The sequence below is a fragment of the Brienomyrus brachyistius genome, chromosome 13 (genome assembly GCF_023856365.1).
Source record: "Brienomyrus brachyistius isolate T26 chromosome 13, BBRACH_0.4, whole genome shotgun sequence".
In the NCBI taxonomy this organism is placed as follows: domain Eukaryota; kingdom Metazoa; phylum Chordata; class Actinopteri; order Osteoglossiformes; family Mormyridae; genus Brienomyrus; species Brienomyrus brachyistius.
In genome coordinates this window covers 1378097-1396578 of record NC_064545.1, presented here as the reverse complement: position 1 = coordinate 1396578, position 18482 = coordinate 1378097, and the positions used below count along the sequence as shown (strand labels likewise).

At 43.7% G+C, this 18482-nt stretch overlaps 1 long non-coding RNA gene across 2 annotated transcripts; it reads right to left on the bottom strand.

The window, feature by feature from the left end:
• Positions 1-1764: 1764 nt before the first annotated feature.
• LOC125706160 (uncharacterized) lies at positions 1765-13150 on the bottom strand. 2 transcript variants are annotated; one of them, XR_007381914.1, is made up of 3 exons: positions 13017-13150; positions 12076-12137; positions 1765-1841 (listed from the first exon to the last, which is right to left on the bottom strand). It is a non-coding gene; the product is annotated as an uncharacterized LOC125706160 (long non-coding RNA). The 2 variants fall into 2 exon arrangements; XR_007381915.1 differs by lacking the exon at positions 1765-1841 and adding an exon at positions 6009-6377.
• Positions 13151-18482: the final 5332 nt, after the last annotated feature.

Sequence of the window (18482 nt, the reverse complement as noted above, 5' to 3'; positions counted from 1 at the left end):
TGTAAACCCTTGCCACTTGAGAGTATTACATTTCTTTTCATGCTTGACTTAATCAAAACTGGGGAAATGAAATTTACACCTTTTTGATGTGCTTTTCCCTGCTGTTTAAGAAGGGCAATCTTAACCCATTTGATCTTCACAAGTACCCACTAAACGGCCAAATATGCCAAGCTGCCGGCAGCAGACGGCTGGAAGTCGCCAGTTTGAGCCGGGTCGCCATAAAGGCTCTCCATGTAGCGCGGCGAGCACCTCCGAGCGCCTCTGGTTTATTTATGCTGCCGGCGCGCTATCGCTCATGGAGACCGCTGCTTCACCATACAGTCGGTCCAGTTATTTATTAATGTAGTGCAGGCTGGGGGGGGGGGAGGGGAGGGGGGGCACTCTATGAAGATATATCTTTCTGCTGAGCGCTTTTAGCCTCCTGTATGGTGCCAGGGTGTTCATTCCCTTTGTTGATAATTATATTTGAAGCATAGATTAAACTAATTATGTGCTCTGTGAGAAAAGGATGATGTATTGCAGGTATGCAGGCAAAGAGGTCGCAGTCACCTCTAAGACGGGGGCAACTGGGAAGCTCATGTTAGGGATGATGGTAGATTGCCTGAGAGAATATTGTTTTTTATTTACCGTCTGTGTGGTAAATAAGCAGTTTGAGGAGCACAACGTCTGTATTTTGACGTCTTTAAGTTGATGGGTGTACGGTGGAGTGGAGCCAGGACGAGGCTCTGCAGTTGGAGTTCGCAAGGAACGGTTGCCGAAAATGCAGCCAGTGACAGTTGTTGCAGGAGCCCCGGTTTTAATAAGTCGACCGTGCCTGATGCTCCAGGTCCCCGCCAGGCTCGGGGAGAAGCCGGCGTGTAGCTGGCCTGCACAGGCCCCGGACTTCACAGAGCTCTGTTTGCACCTCTTAATGAAACCACACCTGTTAAGCAACTTGGCAGCGTCCCGTCGTCACAAGCTCCATGGTGGGTCCCACCAAAATAAATTAATAAATTGGATATTTTTTCCCTCTCTCTGTGAAATTTCTGCTGCATCCCTCTGTGTCCCTGTAAACAATAAACACTTTTCTTGTTTAGTAATCAATTTTTTTTTTGTTTGTTTTTTTTTCCACAAGTTAAAATATTTTTGTAGTCAGGAGACACTAGGGTCTTGAGGAAAAGATCTTGTATTTGTTAATATAATTCAGCACTGAGGGCTGTAGCATGGTCCATGCAGGGGGGGAGGCTGCCACTTTGTGTCGGCCTGAAAAGGCTGGGGCCCTGTCAAACCGGCCAAGACCTGCAAAGCAACTTGTCTGGGACCGTGATGTTCCGACAGCTCTTGTTTGACAAGATACATAGTTTCTATTCAGCCAGGACCAGATTATTGGTTACTATAGTTTCCCTAATGCTCAATAGAAGCTGTTGGGTAATCTTAACAGAATAGGTTAAAAGGTGCCGATGTTCAGAGGCACAAAACCGCATGTTGAGAGTCAGAGAGCGAAGCCCACAGAGTTGAACCCCTCTCTGCCGCTTTGATGTCTTCTCTCCTGCTCGTAGATCGACGGGGAGAGAATATGCTGGCCTTGCACAAATAACTGGACGTGTCGGCGGACAATGGGAGCACAGGAGCGAGGATGGCCAGCACAAAGAGGGAGCCGGCCCCATGACAGCTCTCGCTCATCATGGCTTCACACGCTGGCAAAAGGAGATCGGGATGCCATCACACATCCCTGGCCACTTTAAACCCCTCGCGGTTCGCCGCCGGCACGTCGCAGACCGTTTAAGAGCGACAGCTTCCCATAAAAGGGCGTCCTTCGTCCGCGGTGAAGGTCCACGACCAATGGGGAGGGTCCAGGCGCCCTGGGATGTTTATAAAAAACAAAAGAGACGTCATGTAGAAAATAGGGTGTTTTTTATTTTAATGGATTATTTATGAACTTTAGCAGTTCACTCAAACAAGCATAAGCAAGCAGTGAACATAAATTTTTCTTAAAATTTATTTATTTATTTGACGGTATAATATAGACCAACTTCCATTTTTTATTTTTTAAAAAAGAATTAACATTTATGCATTTATGTTTATATTATACAGAAAATGTAATTGTCAGCAAAGAGGTTTGTTCTAACTTTATCTACAGTCTGTCCTTCTCTCTTCCTATTGTGGGGTTTATAGCAGATTTGAAATCAATGAAGTATGTAATTTGTAACAACTGTTCAGACTGGTTCAAGTCTAAACAATGGCAATGGGATAACTGTCCTTGAATTTGAGTCTTTAGTGAGGCATCAATAGGCTTACAATGTGTTGAATTAGCTGGCATATTAATGACCAGATGCAGTACCCGTCCATTCTCCTTGCCCAAATCTGCTTATGCAAATAGGCCATGAATCCAGTTCAAATGGGGGAGGGTCTTTTAAATGAGCCTAACACCCATCTCTACAGGCCCATTCTCTGGCAGCAATGGGGCCAGGGGGGGAAAGTGACATGAGAAAAGTTAGGACACTTGTTTTTCTAGCTGAACATGATCCCGTTATCGTACTCTTCTCCCGGTAACTTGCAGGCCTTGATTGTTGGGCCTGAAACCTTGGACAAGGGGAAATAATCCAGGCCCTTGTGACAGCCTTCTCAGAATGCACCATGTGCAGCGAGAATGTGAGGCCAGTCCAAGTTCATGCCCCTGCTTAGGGTTCGAGAAATGGGATAATCCCTGTACATTTGTTAAAGGGATTCCAGTCAATTGTGGTCTCCTGTGTATTTGATATTCATACAGAAAAATACTGTGATTATAAATATATGCATAAAGTATATATGCATGTCTGTGAGTGTGCGTGTGTGTGTCTGTGTGTTTATATATATATATATATATATATATATATATATATATATATGACAAATTGCGATTACACCACGTGTAAGGTTTTTAAATGGTGGGCTTCGATATTTGGTTGCTATTGTCTGTCTGGCTAAATAATCAGTACATTTGCAGGTTAGATTTGCCGTTAGGTTTATTGGCCAGTAGTTAGTGCTTTTCTGGAATGTATTCAGTGTTGTCATAAATGTGTCATTCATAGTGCGTGTCCAGTTCGCATGCAGTGTCAGAGTAATTAGAGTAGAGAGAGGTCATCACCTTGTCAGGCCTGCTTTTAGGAACATGCTAGAGTTGGAACACTGTGCCTCAACTGGAAATAACTGCCATATTAGTTATACAGTTGAGGGTTTAGTATAGATGACGGCCTTTTTTTGAGAATATTAGCACAAAGCAGTATGCCGTGTGTCCTCCCTGTCCCGATTTCACCGTGATTGCATTGGTTAAATACACATTGAAGGTGTAATTCAAAGTGTGTTGCCCGGGGAATATGAAAGGACCCATTGTTTCAGCAGCAATCACCTGAAAGACTTGTTAAGTACTGTGTGATGTTTGAGTGTGAGCTCTTTGTTTCTTCCTGCTACATAAGCCTGCGAGTATAAGACCATAATTTGTCACTGTCAACAGCTTTCATGCTTAAACAGTCATCCTTTACAATCCTTGGCATAGTTTGTTTGCTTATGTTTCCTTACAACTGTAGCATAATAATGCAGCCTGTGTGTCAGAGGATTTAATACAAAGTTTGACCACAAAGCTCGCATTCAACACTTTGTTTTCCTCCCTGGGAGTTTGGCAATTAGGCACAAAGCTTTAATTTATAAATCAGGATTTTTCTTTGCTCGCATAATACCCACTTGAAAGGTGGCATTTATTATTCCGTGATTTTTATAATCTTTTTTTTTGGGGGGGGGGGTTGTAAAGGATCTTTGAAATGTCAGTGTAAACAAAGGCTGGGACCGCTGTATTGTGTGCACTCTGAATATTTAAGCTACGGTCCCCCCGCATCAGACCGTTAGTGGGTCAGGCTGAAAGAGACACACCGTGGCGCGCATGTTTTCACTCGTGTGAAATGATTCATCGTCGATCCGAACACCAGGACTCCCAGAACCTCCTCTGCTTCCAGGGCGCCGTGTGCTAAATTAGGACCATAATGAAATCGCCTCTTCATGCAGACCGTTCTTGTCATTATTCAGTTCTGCGTAGATAAGTGTAGCTAATAGTAGTTATTCAGCATGCAAATTATATGTTTAGAAAATATTATGTTCGGCTAGCACTTATTTCAATTTCAACTTAAAAGAGATTCTTTGTGTGAATTCTTTTTATATGAAGCCGAGAATTAATGTGAGCGCTGCAGAGAACCATTTGTCAAAAACAGAGGTACTTAATACAGAGCTTCATTTCAAAAAACAAAATATCAAAACCGTAATCGGGCTCATATCATCATAATATGTATAGCAACCAAGGTTTTTTAATGCTTTTTTTTCCCACAGTTTATTTCAAAAATCATTTTAAAAATTATTGCAGATTTTAATATTTGCTGTGAATAAAATATCTACAGTAGATGGTGCAGAGACTGAGTTCCCTACAGGCATGAATTCATTCTCGTCAGTTATTTAAATAAGACTCTCATGAAGAATGTCCTCCTCGTTTCCGTCTTATGGGACGGTGTCTCCAGCCCAAGCACTGACGTCCACCACAAGGCCGATGTTCCCTCAGGCATGAGACGTCGTCCCGCTATGAAATTCCTCATGCGGTAATTAGTCTCTCTTTTTTTTCCCTCTTCCTTCGAGTGACAACACGATGGCTCTATGTAACATCACAATAATGAAAAGGGAGGCGGTTCCACTCGTCACCTGTCGTCTCTCCAGGCCTCTTGACACCCCAGGCCTCCATGGCATCCAAAATGTCGTGCCGATAGGAGGCTCTCGGCTCGTAGGGCTGCAGATAATTGAGCTTGTCACATGCCTTGTGCTTTATTTTGCGTCCGCTAAGAGGAATGCAAATACTCGGCTGTAATCACGAGCCTCACATCCTTTTCTGTGGCTTATCTGAATCTAGACTGAAGGTGATATTCCGTGCCATAGGAGCAGTACGCAGGTCCCAGGCAGTGTGTGAGGCTGAGTGAAGCACATGGAATAATCTTATTAGACGCAATTGCGGGGAGGTCATCAATCACGGCGGGTGACGGCCGCTTAGCTTTCGTTTGTTACCCATGTGAACATGCTTAATTTATTTGTAGTCCAATTAGTTAGCAAAATGTCAGGAAATGTCAATCTCCCCCACCGTACACATCGGGAGTCGGTACGCGGAGATCAGGAGCTAATGGGTTAGGGTAGGAGAGGGATGAGGGATGGGGAGGCAGCTGGCTGAAGTGCCCACTTGTTGAAAGAGTAACATGGTAAGCGTGTAAGCAGCCATATAGTGATGTCATAGGATGGCTCTGCTCTAGATACCTTGAAGACTCTGGATTATAAAGAGGGTCACGGGAATATGCACGTTATAAAGCGTGGGTTCAAGACGGTGAGCACAGCAAACTGCAACCCACTGTGCAGCTTTCATGTAATAGTAGAAGTGTTTAACATGGCTACATTTTCATTAATTATTATCTATAATTGCAAAATTTGGTTTTCCCCAGGCAGACGCTGTTTGTGTGGTGGAGATCTCCAGACCAGTGTTTCCCAATCTGGTCCTCGGCGACCTACAGACAGTCCATGTTCTTCCCCAGTAGGGAGCTGGGAGGGAGCAGAAATGTGGACTGGTCTGGTAGGGAGTTCGGAGGAAGAAAAACCATGGACCTACTGTGGGTCCCAAAGGACTGGATTCGGAAACACTGCTCTAGTGGAGTGGAACATGTGGTGAATTTCTGAATTAAAACTGTTTTCTGGAGTGACGCTCATCACTTACATGTTGCATCTTATTCTTGAAAAATCCACACAAAACAGCCGACTTCAATGGAAGGAAAAACAAGACAAAACTAAATTGGTACTGCTAGAGAAACGGCACAACAAACCAAAATAAAACAAATGTACTTAGTGGTACTAAAATATGAGGCAGGACATGTCTGTTAAAATAGCAATGAGCTGTTTGTGTTTTAATTTAAAAAAAATCTCTCATGCATGTATATTTACATGAATATGGATAATAGTATATATGTTATGTACTGACAGCCTTTCACTGCAGTGGATCACAAAAGATAAACGTGTAAGATCGGGGTGATAAGTTTCCAGTTCCCACATGGTTCTCAAACAGGAACCATTATTCTGTGATGGACATCTTTAACAGCAGGTGTTAAAAAGCTCTTGGGTGAGGGGGCCCAGGGGACCGCGCTGTTTTGTTCAGGCCCCGCGATGTGCCGTGATTGACGACGTGCTCCGGCTCCTAGACGGGGCTCCGCTGGGCCGTCTGGAGATGGTGGAGATGATGCCTCATGCCGGTGAGGACATCACCGCGAAGTCGTGAGTGGTGACAGGTGCTCTGGGCTCCAACACTGGGATCCCGCAGACCGCGTGGTATTTACACCTTGGCGTGGTCCCTGTGACAAGGGCCAGGTCTAAATACAGCTTAGCCACACGCACGCACACACACACACGCACACACACACACACGTATGCACACACGCAGGGAGTTGTTGTGTCATAGTACAGCACAGGCCTGTGAATAACCCAGTCTGGTCACATATTCTGGACGTGTCAGAAACCCTGCATTTATTGTCGTCCCTATTTTGGAGTAGGTACTTTTCGCTCAACAGGGAACTATTGGGTGGGACTTATGGCAGTAAGCTTTGCTGATTGGTTGATTGGGTGGGACTTATAGCAGTAAGCTTTGCTGATTCGTTGACCATAAGCACTGGTGCTAACTTGTAAGATATACGGAAGTACTGGGAAAAGAGATGGAAGGCGTGGAGCAAAAACTGAGCAGATGGAATTATTTTTGCAACTCAGTTACATTAAATGCACTAATACATTTTTACTCGTTCTACATTGCAAAATTCTGTTGGTAACTGACATATTTTTGTCTGATATTGTCGGTGCTGGTGGTAAAACCACCAGGGCTTATGAGCAGAATAGCATACAAGGGTTTTATTCTGTAGAAAATGAAAGATCAATCCCCCAATAATTAACAAATAATTCACAAAACAACTTGTTCATCCATTGTTTTGGGATGAACATGTAGTTTTGTGTAAAATTAAAAAAAGTAAAATTAAATAAGGTACCTACAAGTATTTAGGTCTCCCATGATTATTTAGCATAAGGGTTACAGTTCTTTTTATGTGGTGTGAAAGTGACACACAAACATGGCCAGAAGGTACAAAAGTTACTGGTTGACACAGCTCAGGAACTCAGAACCGGTAACTAGGTTCCTGAACTTCGATGTGAAAGCACCTGTTAAAAACTGCTGTTGAATTATTGGAGAACTGAATGGTGAATTACAAAAAACGAGTCAATTAATACATGGATAAAAGACACAATTCTTAAATATTCAGGATAATTCAGTCATGACCTAGAAATAAGGTTCATAGCTACATCTAGAGAAAATAGACAAAATTCTATCAAAAATAGATCAAAGCATTTGTGTCACTTCCAATTGCTCTTTTATTGGCTAGTATTGGAAAACATTTAAGGGATCAGGTTACCGCGTGCAGAGCCCTGAAGTGGCAGATGCCCCCGATCACCCTGCCTCTTCTAAATGGTTTAACTCTGCTAATGAATGAGCTAATTAATCAAGTCAAGCTGCTCTGCAGGTCTTAAGTGCTTGTTTATATAAAGCGACAACTGTGCTGACCTCTCTTGCTCAGGGGTAAGTAGCACCCTCCTTAGCCTTAAGTGCGTGTAACGGCCATCCTATTCATTCCCTGTTCTCCTTCTCTGCATTTTCTCCTCCACATTTAATTAGCTTTACACCTGGTCCGATTTAAACACGCTGACCGGCACACTGTATTATAAACACAAAACAGGTGAAAATATCGCTCTTTTTCATTCTCTCAGATAAACCCATCCATCTATATTTTTTTCAGACTCAAGAATACATTCCCCAGCCATTAAAAAAAAGCACCAATTTGGTTTAATCCCCTCAAACTTTTCATTCCTCTGACATATTAAAGAGCCCAGTTCCTCTGGCCCCAGGCTGGGGCTGCTGTTGGAGTCTATAAAATCAGAATTCTCTCCCCCCCCCCCCTTCCATCCCACCCCCACTTTTTGTGTGTAAAGTGGCAGCCATGAATTTAATAGAGGCGGAATGGTGAGATTACTTAATGGTTTCCCAGACAGCCGTGGTCTGTCGAATTAAATTTCGCATCTGCTTTCGAGGCGTTAATCTCTCCTCCTCACATTCGTGCTCGTTATGATGTGCGCGCGAGAGATAATGCTCTAAACTGACTGGAGCAAAGTAAACCAGACAAGTCTGTTATTGACTTTATAATTACATAATTAACTTTTTTGTCTCTAATCGTTATGGAGCTAATGGCGCTGTTAAAATGAGCCTCCACAGAGCAGAAACTAAATCAGAAATCAATAATCCATAGAATGCCATTAAGCGGCAGAGCAGCCCTCCCCCGACAGATCTGCCGGAGCGGCTTCTCATTCCTTGTTGTGGCGTGAATGAATTTTATTCGATGGTGGGGTGTTATCACCTAAGCCGACTTTCATCTGATGGGATGGAGCAGCAGAAGGGTAATCTGTCCGATGCCTGGGAGGGCCAGGCACTGCCATAAATTACACCTTGCTTGTAATACAGTTATTGTAGGGCGATTGACCTGCGCACAATTAATTCTATTTTCCATGAACCCTCCTTACTTCTAATTTACATTATGATCGTATATGTCTGAAAAATGATATCATAAAAAAGATGAATGTACTAATTACCGGCCTTATCTTCCCCGGCCTGCCCATACCTCCTGGACCAGCTCGTCACAGCGTGTAAGTATGACACTTATTTCATCGTGACAGGCCGAGTGGCCTATAAATACAGCAGCAGCTGTCCGTCTCGCGCCCAGACAGCATCCTTTGATGCTGCGCTTTCTGAAATGAACTGAGAATTGACAAACATATCCAAAGCCAAATTACCCCCAATGTCACTGTGAAATTAGGTTCCTGACCCTGCCTCTGATATATGCTTATTCTTCTACATATCATACACCCACTTCTCAATTTCCATGCATGGCTATTCAGTGGTTCCAGTGACACAGCCTCCAATAAAGGAGGTAAGAGGCATTTTAATACACCTGTGAAATGAGTCCATATTTGTCATGAATATGCTAAGGCGGGGGGGGGGGGGGGGCTGTCACATCAGGCAGGGGCCTAAATCCCTGGGCTTCATTGGGAGAAAGGCTCAGCGACTCGAACAGAGAGGAAGCAGTACTGCAGAAATATTTACTTTTATTCAGGGTTGGGAGGCTTGGGAGCAGAGGGGATGGGGGGGTGCGAAGGGGGGGGGGTGTATCATAACTGGGCCGATCAATGTAAAATGTGGAGGGTCAGCATGCGTTTGGAAAGTGAAATGATGCTTTATTTTCCATTCGCACAAGTACACTGGACTGCTTCTTCTTGCATATCCCATCATGCTCTCTGCTGAGACATAAAGATATACAGTTATGAGTGAAGCTTGGGGTCTGAGTGTAAGGGCAGGCTATTTGTTAGGCACCCCCTAGAGCATTTGGGTGCGGGGGGCTTGCTCAAGGGCCCCAAGGACATGTACTGTAACTATGGGATTTGAACTGGCAACCTTCTGATTACAGGCACAAAGGTCTAACCCCCTGAGTCACGCACCTCCTGGACCTCTATAAAACTACAAAAGTCAACAATACACCAAATTCTTACTGCAGCAGCGATGTTATGTTTGAATAAACTGCTTTGCCTAAGTTCCATACTTTAAACCAAATACAAGCTTTTAAAAGTAAGTAATAAAGCAGGTCAGGTTTCAGGTGGACAAACCCAAATGACCCAAATGACGTTTTAAGACACAGCATGTACATACTGCTTATCCCTGTGACTAAAGTGTCACCGACGTCCAGTAAAGCCACTGTCATCGCCGCTGCCTTACAGAAACTGAAACCCTTCTTCTATAAGAGGTTTAACCGGAGTCATGCTAAGGTCAAGATAGTAGACCTTAGCTGAAATCCCTGCTTTCAGAGATCACCAGGAGACTAAATAATATACTGAGCACAGGATGTGTGTAAGGGCCACGGTTAGTATTAGCGCTAATCACAGCTCCGCGGGGGGGTTTGCGGATGAGACGATCACATTCAGCATGCGATGCGTCTCGTGACTGATGAATAGTCTCTGAGTCACGGCACCGAGAAGTCGACGTTGGGCATGGAGAAGTGGACGAGAGGCAGAGACGTGACAGGCATGGCTGTTTGCAGGGCTGCCACGCGTTGTCTCAGCTCATACGTTCCCAGACCCCCCCCTCCCCCACCATTCTGTTTACAGTTTAATCCACTGCTGTAAATGAGGAAGAATCACTGCTGCTCTTTTGGCCCGGGATTAGAGATCCTGGATTTCTGGGGGCAAGACACCTGGCCGGTGTGAAGCACTAGTGACTAATGTAGCACGTTTGAGGCATGATCGTCACGCAGAGCTGGATGGGGGTGATGGATGACAGGCAAAACGGGGGGAAATAGGCACTGCCCCTAGATTTACTCCAGATCATCTCTCCTTTGATCACTGACAGGAGTTCAGAGATGACTCCAAGCATCTGTCCAGTCTGAGTGCTAATGGTCCATGCCTCTGCTTTTGGTAACATCTATGTACCTAGAAGGAATTTGCACGGTAGCAGATAATTCTCCTTTATCTACGACCTGACAGTGGTGCACCAGGGTTTCCAACTCTCACGCATCCGGTGTGACACTTACACTTCTTGACACACTTCTTGAAATCTTACGGCAAATCTATATTATTCCATTATAAACGTACAGTTAACTACATGAAAAGCATTGTGGCAGTTTGCAAACCCTACAGACTATTTACAAGGCAAAAAAACTGTTACATACATGTAAGTTTATTGTGTGTGTGAGTGCAGACTCAAATCGAAAATCTCACTCCAGCCAGCTGACGAAAGTTAGCACCCCTGGTACACTCCAGAGTCTGTATTAATACTCCGTACTTAAAAAGAGCATCAGGACCGCATACTAAAATCACCGACTCTTTCCGAGCGGGTCTGTATTGTTATCAGGCTGGTGCACTAAGGTCATGGGGTTCACTGAAATGTCTTTTTATTGATGTAATTTGTTTTAGACTAATGTGTGATTTAATGATAGCCTTGCAAGACGGTGCAGACGTAGAGGCCTGTCAAAGCCACAGGGCCACATGATTATCTCATCTGGCTTTTATTGCCTCTTCGCCTCTTTGCTAACTCCAGGCCTCTACCCTCTGCTCTTTGGCTTCCCCCATTTAAAGATAAATGCAGAGGTGAAGACACAGACGAGCCTTCAGCCCTTTCTGACTTTCCCCAACCTTTAAAACGCTCCCATCACAGAACAGCCTGTGATTATGAGGTGAGTCCTTCCTTCTCGGCACTCGGGAGTGGAGTCACACCTGTCCTGCCTTGAGCAGTGCTGTTGCGTTTGGTAAGACAGCACCTGCGTTTTCCCGGACGGGAAGAGAGCGGCTTGCCTGAGGCCGTACACATAGCAAAGAAGAAAATGCAGCAGAAAGTCCCTTTTCAGTGGGTCTTGTAGGATCGCGGCGAGATGTTAAAACAAGAAGACATTCCAACTTGAGATGGATTTATCTAGTATAGTGCAGAAAGGGATTGTTTAGAGAAATCTGCCTCCCTTCATACAAAAAACAACAATATAATAGTAATAATAATAATAATAATAATATTGTTATAATAATTATATTGTTGTTAGTATTATTATCATTGTGCTATACTATTAGTATTAAGTATTATGCATACTTTGACAAGGATTGACAGCATGAACAGTATGCAATTGGTATTATGTAAGCCCTCATATTTAGGAAGCTAAATATCATTATTTAATTATTCAAACTGCTATTATAGGGAGAAATAAAAAAGCTGGAAATGTCATCCATCCATCCCTCCATCCATCCGTATTATGGAAGTCCGTCCATATGTCATGATCAATAAAATCAGCGCGCTCACATTTCCACTTTATACACAAATACAGAGATGTCATAAGGCACAGCGGTCACATTTCTCACAAGCAGAATAGTTCCCCCCACTTAGCCCTCCAGCACTCACCTATACACACATACACCTATTGTACTTACCCTTCGCAAGACTGACTTTCCTGCTGTCCCCTGAGAGTCTGGCTTCAAAACCACGCAAATATCTAAAATCAAAAGAATGAGAGAACATTTTATTAATGAAATATTAATTTGAAAAAATGAAAGTAGTATTAAAGCATGTGAAATGCTGTATGCTTTGTGCTCTTAGATGGGTACGCTGTGTTCTTGCCCGCAGGTGACTCTGCGTGACGGTTGGCTTATACAGTTACTCATCCATACCTACTGGGATGAGCAGCGTGTCAAGGTGCAGTTGTGTTCTGTTTATAGTGACTAACTTAACACCTCTAACAACACCACTTATTCCAGACCACATACCTGCTACCATCCAAGGCTGTAACTCACTAAGGGCACGACACACCGCAAGCCATTATGTCAAAACCCTACACCTATCCTGTGCCACACTCTGCTGACGAAAATGTCACACCTTACGGAAAATGTGGATCAACCGCATTTAAAATTGCCTTTTGTATTCCGTAATCATATTACAGTAGTCAATTTATGTTAAAATCCTCATAAGGTAAACTAATTCCTGCCTTAATGTTAACAGGGCTAAACTGGTTTTTAATCAGTCTGAGAGTTATTAATAGTTTGTCTGGGTCGTCTGTGGACAGAGAAGCTTCCCCGCATGGATCCAGCGCTGTTAAGAGGGAGGGGCTGAGGTCTTTCCATGCCCATTCCCCTTGGGGAGACATCGAGAGAGCCTTGTAGTTAGAGAAAATGCCACATAAAGCGTCAGCCTATTCATAAACTAGCTGGAAGGTTGCCCGGCCCCTTGACTAAATTTAATGCAAGATATTTTGGGAATTATGTTGGGGGGGGTCTGGTCGCCCTGGATATTTATCTGCCCACAGGAATCTGCCCCATCGGAAAGCCCGTCCACGTGCGGCGGTGTACAACGCGCAGCGTGTTCGTCATGCTAGTACCTCCTGGAAAACAAGAGCACATCCTCCGGGACAATGGGCCGTGTGGCCCACTCGGCACGGTGGGCCGTCCTGCTGACACCGACAGGAAGTTCAGCCGTGTCTACAGGAAATGCTTCCCCCTTGCACAACCTCAGGCATGCTGAAAAAATGGTGCAATAAATAAAAATACTCCTAAGATGCAGATGATTTTGAGCTGAACAATATCACACTCGATCTCCCAGCGATGCATAATGCATTTGAGTGTTATTTATTGTGACCTCTCTTGTTATCTACTTTCACGTCCACAGTTTTTCTCCTCCACTTCAATGCCTCATTCTTGATATTGCGACATCAGGATTGTTTCTTTTCCTTCCATACACACTTTTCACACTCGAGTGAAGCTACTCAGCTCAGATCATTATAGACCTGATACTCACTCTCTATACAGAAACCTGGGCTTATGAACCAGACCCAGATCATATCTCAGGCTAAATAATGACCTGCTAGCACAACAAAATACTGCTAATTCACAGCATATAATTCATGGTGGATCTGTTCTACACAGTGTCACCGATACTGCTGCAGATAGCTGTGGAGAGTTACAGTAGATGAGTGAGTTCTTTCTGCCGTTTGGGGAGGCAGATTGGGGACGGAGCCTGTTTGAGATGCAGAATGAAAGGGAAGGAACAGGGTGTGAGGCCCGGTTTTTGTTCTCTGCCCCGGCGGGTTCTGGTGGGTCAGTACGAATTATCCAGGGAGGAGGAAGATGCAGGAGTAGCAGATGACAAGCCTGAGGATTAAATGCGTCGTTCCAAAGTATGAATCACGAGTCTGCCAGGGGAGGTTTAAACAAAAAACAAAGAGACAATGTTGACCTACTACTCATGAAGCAAGCTAAGAAATGAGTCAATATAGCGAATCATTAACTAATCACAGGAAGTCCCCGGGGCCCAATGGCAGGATGACACAGACAAGGGCCCAAGTTAATCCAAGGGCCTCCTCCGAATGGGGTGCATGTGCTGCAGGTCAGGTAGGTGGGGCCATTTGGTGGTGCTTACCATTCTCCAGGTGTGCTCGGTCGCTAGGTCACTGTCAGCGCCTACTTTCCCTCTCCGCCAGGCCCAATTTCCATACGCTCCATGAAAATGGATACGCCGTGCTCTGCCACCGCTTCCCACGCCTCCACGCTTTGTGCCGCGGGTCTGGAGCAAGAGGGAGGGTAGGTGAGGCTAGCCGGCCCATCAAGAGCGCGTCGCTCCAATTTAGGCTAAATCTGCATCATTTATTCCCCCTGCTCTTTCATTCCTTTTATTCCTCAGCTCTCCTCCTCTTCTATCCCCGTCGCCCCTGTAAGGCTTCTCATTTTCACAGAGCGGCGCTGGTGTCAGTCTATTAGAACGTGAGCAAAGTACTGATGGCTGCCTCCACATTTTAAGCCTTTTGATGCCGGGCTGACCCTGTGAAGAGGATTTTGAGTCGAGAACCCTTCACATGACTCTTTTAAATTCACATAAATAAAGCACCTTACAGGCTAAAAAATAGCCCCGAGATTTAGCACTACAGAGCCCCCAAGAATCCCAAGACGATTGTCATGGATATTACACACGACCAACAACATGAGGCCACTGAGACGATCGCTGGGTCCTAACAGACTTTTTTTTTTCTTTTTGTTCAGTCAGCAGGTTGATGGGATGCTGACAGGCCGGTAAGTAGCTTGTTTAACTCTCGGGAAGTGAATGAAGGCACCTGAAATAAATAGATGCTTTATACGCACCAGAACATAAGGACTGCAGCAAAGGATCAGGTCGAAAAAGAATAGGGGAGCCATTTACAAGCCACATTCAAAACCGTATTGGAGAATTAGAAGGAGCTGAAAACGTGTGTACATTGCACCAATGTCACTATTATTCGTCTTCTCGTACAGAGCTTTCTAGCTGACAAGAGGACGATTGGAGGATTAGGCGCTAACAGGCCTGTGTATCGCTCTCATTGGGCCTTTTGCGCTCGTCTTGCCCCATACAGGGAGCTCACTGAACGCACGTTGTTTTGATGTGCAGCCTCTGTATTTCACATGTGACTGGGGGAAGCCGACAATCTGAGCACCAGGACCAAAGGGAACAATAAGCCGGATCTTCTAAGACAACTAGAAATGACAATTTAAACTGCTAATTCTGGAACATGGAAATTTTTGTGTTATTAAAATTCCTATGAAACCGATAATATAATGTGTGGCTCATTTAAAAGAGGGCACGCAGTGATTTAAAACGGTGATTGTAAAGATCGTCTGCATTGCTAATTATGCTGCTGTCTGCGTACATCAGCAGTGCACCGCTGAATTGCCCCGCTGTGGATCTGACCACGCCCCCAACCCTAACTATGCCCCCAACCCTAACCACGCCCCCAACCCTAACCACGCCCCCAACCCTAACCTTAACCACAGGTAACCAAACAAAATACCACACATTTTTAGTTTTTGGATTGTATTGACAGATTGTTATAAAATTTTATAAAATTGTTTCCTCTTGTTGGGACTGAAAAAAATTTCCCCACAATCCACATAGCAAGATAAGTCTGATTGTTCAGAAATCACCCCAGATCCATAAACTGGATGTCATTTTGTCAAAATGTCCCAAAATATGTTGTCATTTTGCACTGTGGATCAATACCGGTCTGAATCCGCTTTCTGGATTTGAAATGGATAAGGACTATGCATGGCCCAGATTTACATTGAATGTTACCGAATCTGGCCCGTATTTACACCGGAATCAAATTTTAAATTCAGATCTAGCCCAGACGGGGACAGTGAGTGGCTTGGTGGACTAAGTCTCTGTGTCTGTGATCTGAAGGTTGCTGGTTCAAACCTCAGCCTTAGCCGAGGTTGCTGCACATTAGCTGACCCTGCACTGTGACCTTCCAAGCTAAAAAGTAAGTGAAAAGAAGCATTATAACATACCTATTTTATGGTGCCTTCCATTTGCCTTGGGATCTGATTTTTGGATTGCAAGATTATGTCACATCCGCTAAAAACTCAGAGTCTAATACATTCCATTTGCCACAGAAGTAGCAATACCATAGACCTGTATCAAAAAGCAAGATTTTTTGTTTACTTGTCGGATTTAAGGTACCTCAGTTTAAATGGCCTTTATCTTTGTTCAGTTACAATTAGCCCAAACTACCTTAAATCCAACAAATAATCTGACTGATCCAGTTCTAGCCCGGTTACTTGTTAGCCATTGTTAGCAATATCAGTTGATAACACATTACGTGCGATGCTCTACATATAAAACTCCGTAGCAACACGTCCACAGATAAGCTGGACGGTATAGTGTGTGCAACCGATTTAATGAGCCACAAATGAGAAGTAGTGCTTAAACAGTATAAAACTACCACTTTCACTTCTGTTGATAAAGGGCGCAGCCATCTTGGATTCTGAACTCGGGATCTTCTGTGCTGCTCCGAGATATTTCTCGGATCTCCGAGAAACAGGAGCGCTCATGTCATCACTTCCAGCTTCAAAACTCGGAATCCGAGTTCCGAGGGCAAATGGAATGCACCAATGGTCCAAATAAATAATGTTTTGCTTGTTAAATGTGGCTCAGACTCTTTTACCATACTAATTGCCAACCAGTTTGAACCAGCAACCTTCAGATTACAGGCACAAAGACTTAGCCCACCAAGCCACTCACTGCCCCTGTCTGAACTAGCTCTGAATTTAACTTTTGACTCTGGTGCAGATACCGGTAAGATTCAAAAACGTTGGCCCTGATATGGCCTTTATCTACTTCAGATCCAGACAGTGGATTCAGACCAGCATCGGTCCATTTTGCAAATTACGGATCTGTGACAATTTCTGGGCAAATTTGGCCCTGATCCGGTTCAGACTCATCTTGCTATGTGGGGTAATCGCCCCTCAGATTCTTGTCGCATCAGTTGCACATCTGGTAAGTAACTGATCATACCTATATGGTCAGCCGAATGTGCGCCGGATCATTAGAGTGTATACAGACCAACTGTAAGCATTTAGAACTCTGGACAGATTCTGGTACAGATTCTGCCGGCACCCAGATTTAAGGAGATGCAGGTGGATCTGGCCCAGAATCAGTTGCTATGTGGGAATTTAATGTATATATATATATATATATATATACACACATACATTCCTGGGCTCTCTCAGCAGGACAGCAGTGGAAAGTACTATTCAGGCATGGATACCCTGACGGATTCAGGGGACTAGCACTTGACTGCCCTTGGTACATACCAAGATTACTTGCTTTACTTAGTTAAAGCTTGGTTACGAAGTTAAAAAAAAAAAAATAACAGAAGACTGCTAAAAGTAGGAGGTGCACATGTGAATTGTGAAAAACCACAATTATTAATATCTTTGAATAATAATGAATAATGAATGAATAACTGCAATCCGAATTACAATGAGCAAGGGACTTTATAAATACACAGCACGGTAGCATTACATACATTTCATGAACACAGCTACTTTGATGTGAAATTTGTGAACATTCAGAGAAAATAAAGTCATTGCAGACAGAGAAATCACCCACTGAATTGTCTGTGTGTGCATAAAAATAAATGTGCATCTAACACAAACATTGTGTAATTATTCACTGCTACCATTTTGTTGGCTTTAGTGGTGTATTTGTTAAAATTAAATTCACATGTTCAGTCATCAGGCCTCACTAAAGCTGTTTTGACAACGGCTGCTTGTCCAAGGACAAATGTCCCATTTAATGGCAGTAACCTATCACCATGGTCCTATCAGAGTGCACCTATCGGCATGGTCCTATCAGAGTGCACCTCAGTCTGCTCCAATGACTATGCTCCTATCACCTTGCACCCTGGTCTCCATGTGCACAGACAGATTTCAGCCTGTTACCAAAGTGATACTGATCCACCGCTGGCAAACAGTAACCTGACTGTGGTTATTGATTACACTAGTATACAGTGATTTTGGTGCCAACGATGTCTGAATGGTTTTATATTAAGTTTATGGTCTTGATTAAGAATAGGACTTCGATTTTGCCAGGTTGGCTCTAGTTTCTGAGATATTTAAAAGTTAATTAATTAATTGACGCAACACGTTTGAAAAGCATTCAGAATTGCAAGAATATTTTTATTTTAGTTGCAATTAGTAAGTGAACAGTCTAACATCATACAAAAAAGAAATCAAAAATATCTAACAGTGACAGGAAAAAGTTATTTATAATTTGATTAATACAATATTTAGTTATTAATTGTTATTAATGTCAATGCTTCAAAAATCGCTGTTCTTGCGATTTCCTTTGATGTGTGTCAACAGGACAATCACATTGGAGACTCCAACAGCAGCCGGCCATCATGTGTATGTCCCATCTGCCTTGATAGCTCTCCTCCATCACCTTCATATCCTGGTGGAACCTCTCGCCTTGTTCCTCACTGAAGTCTCCAAGGTTATCTGGAAATCTGTTTAAAGGCTATGGAAATGCTCATATTAAC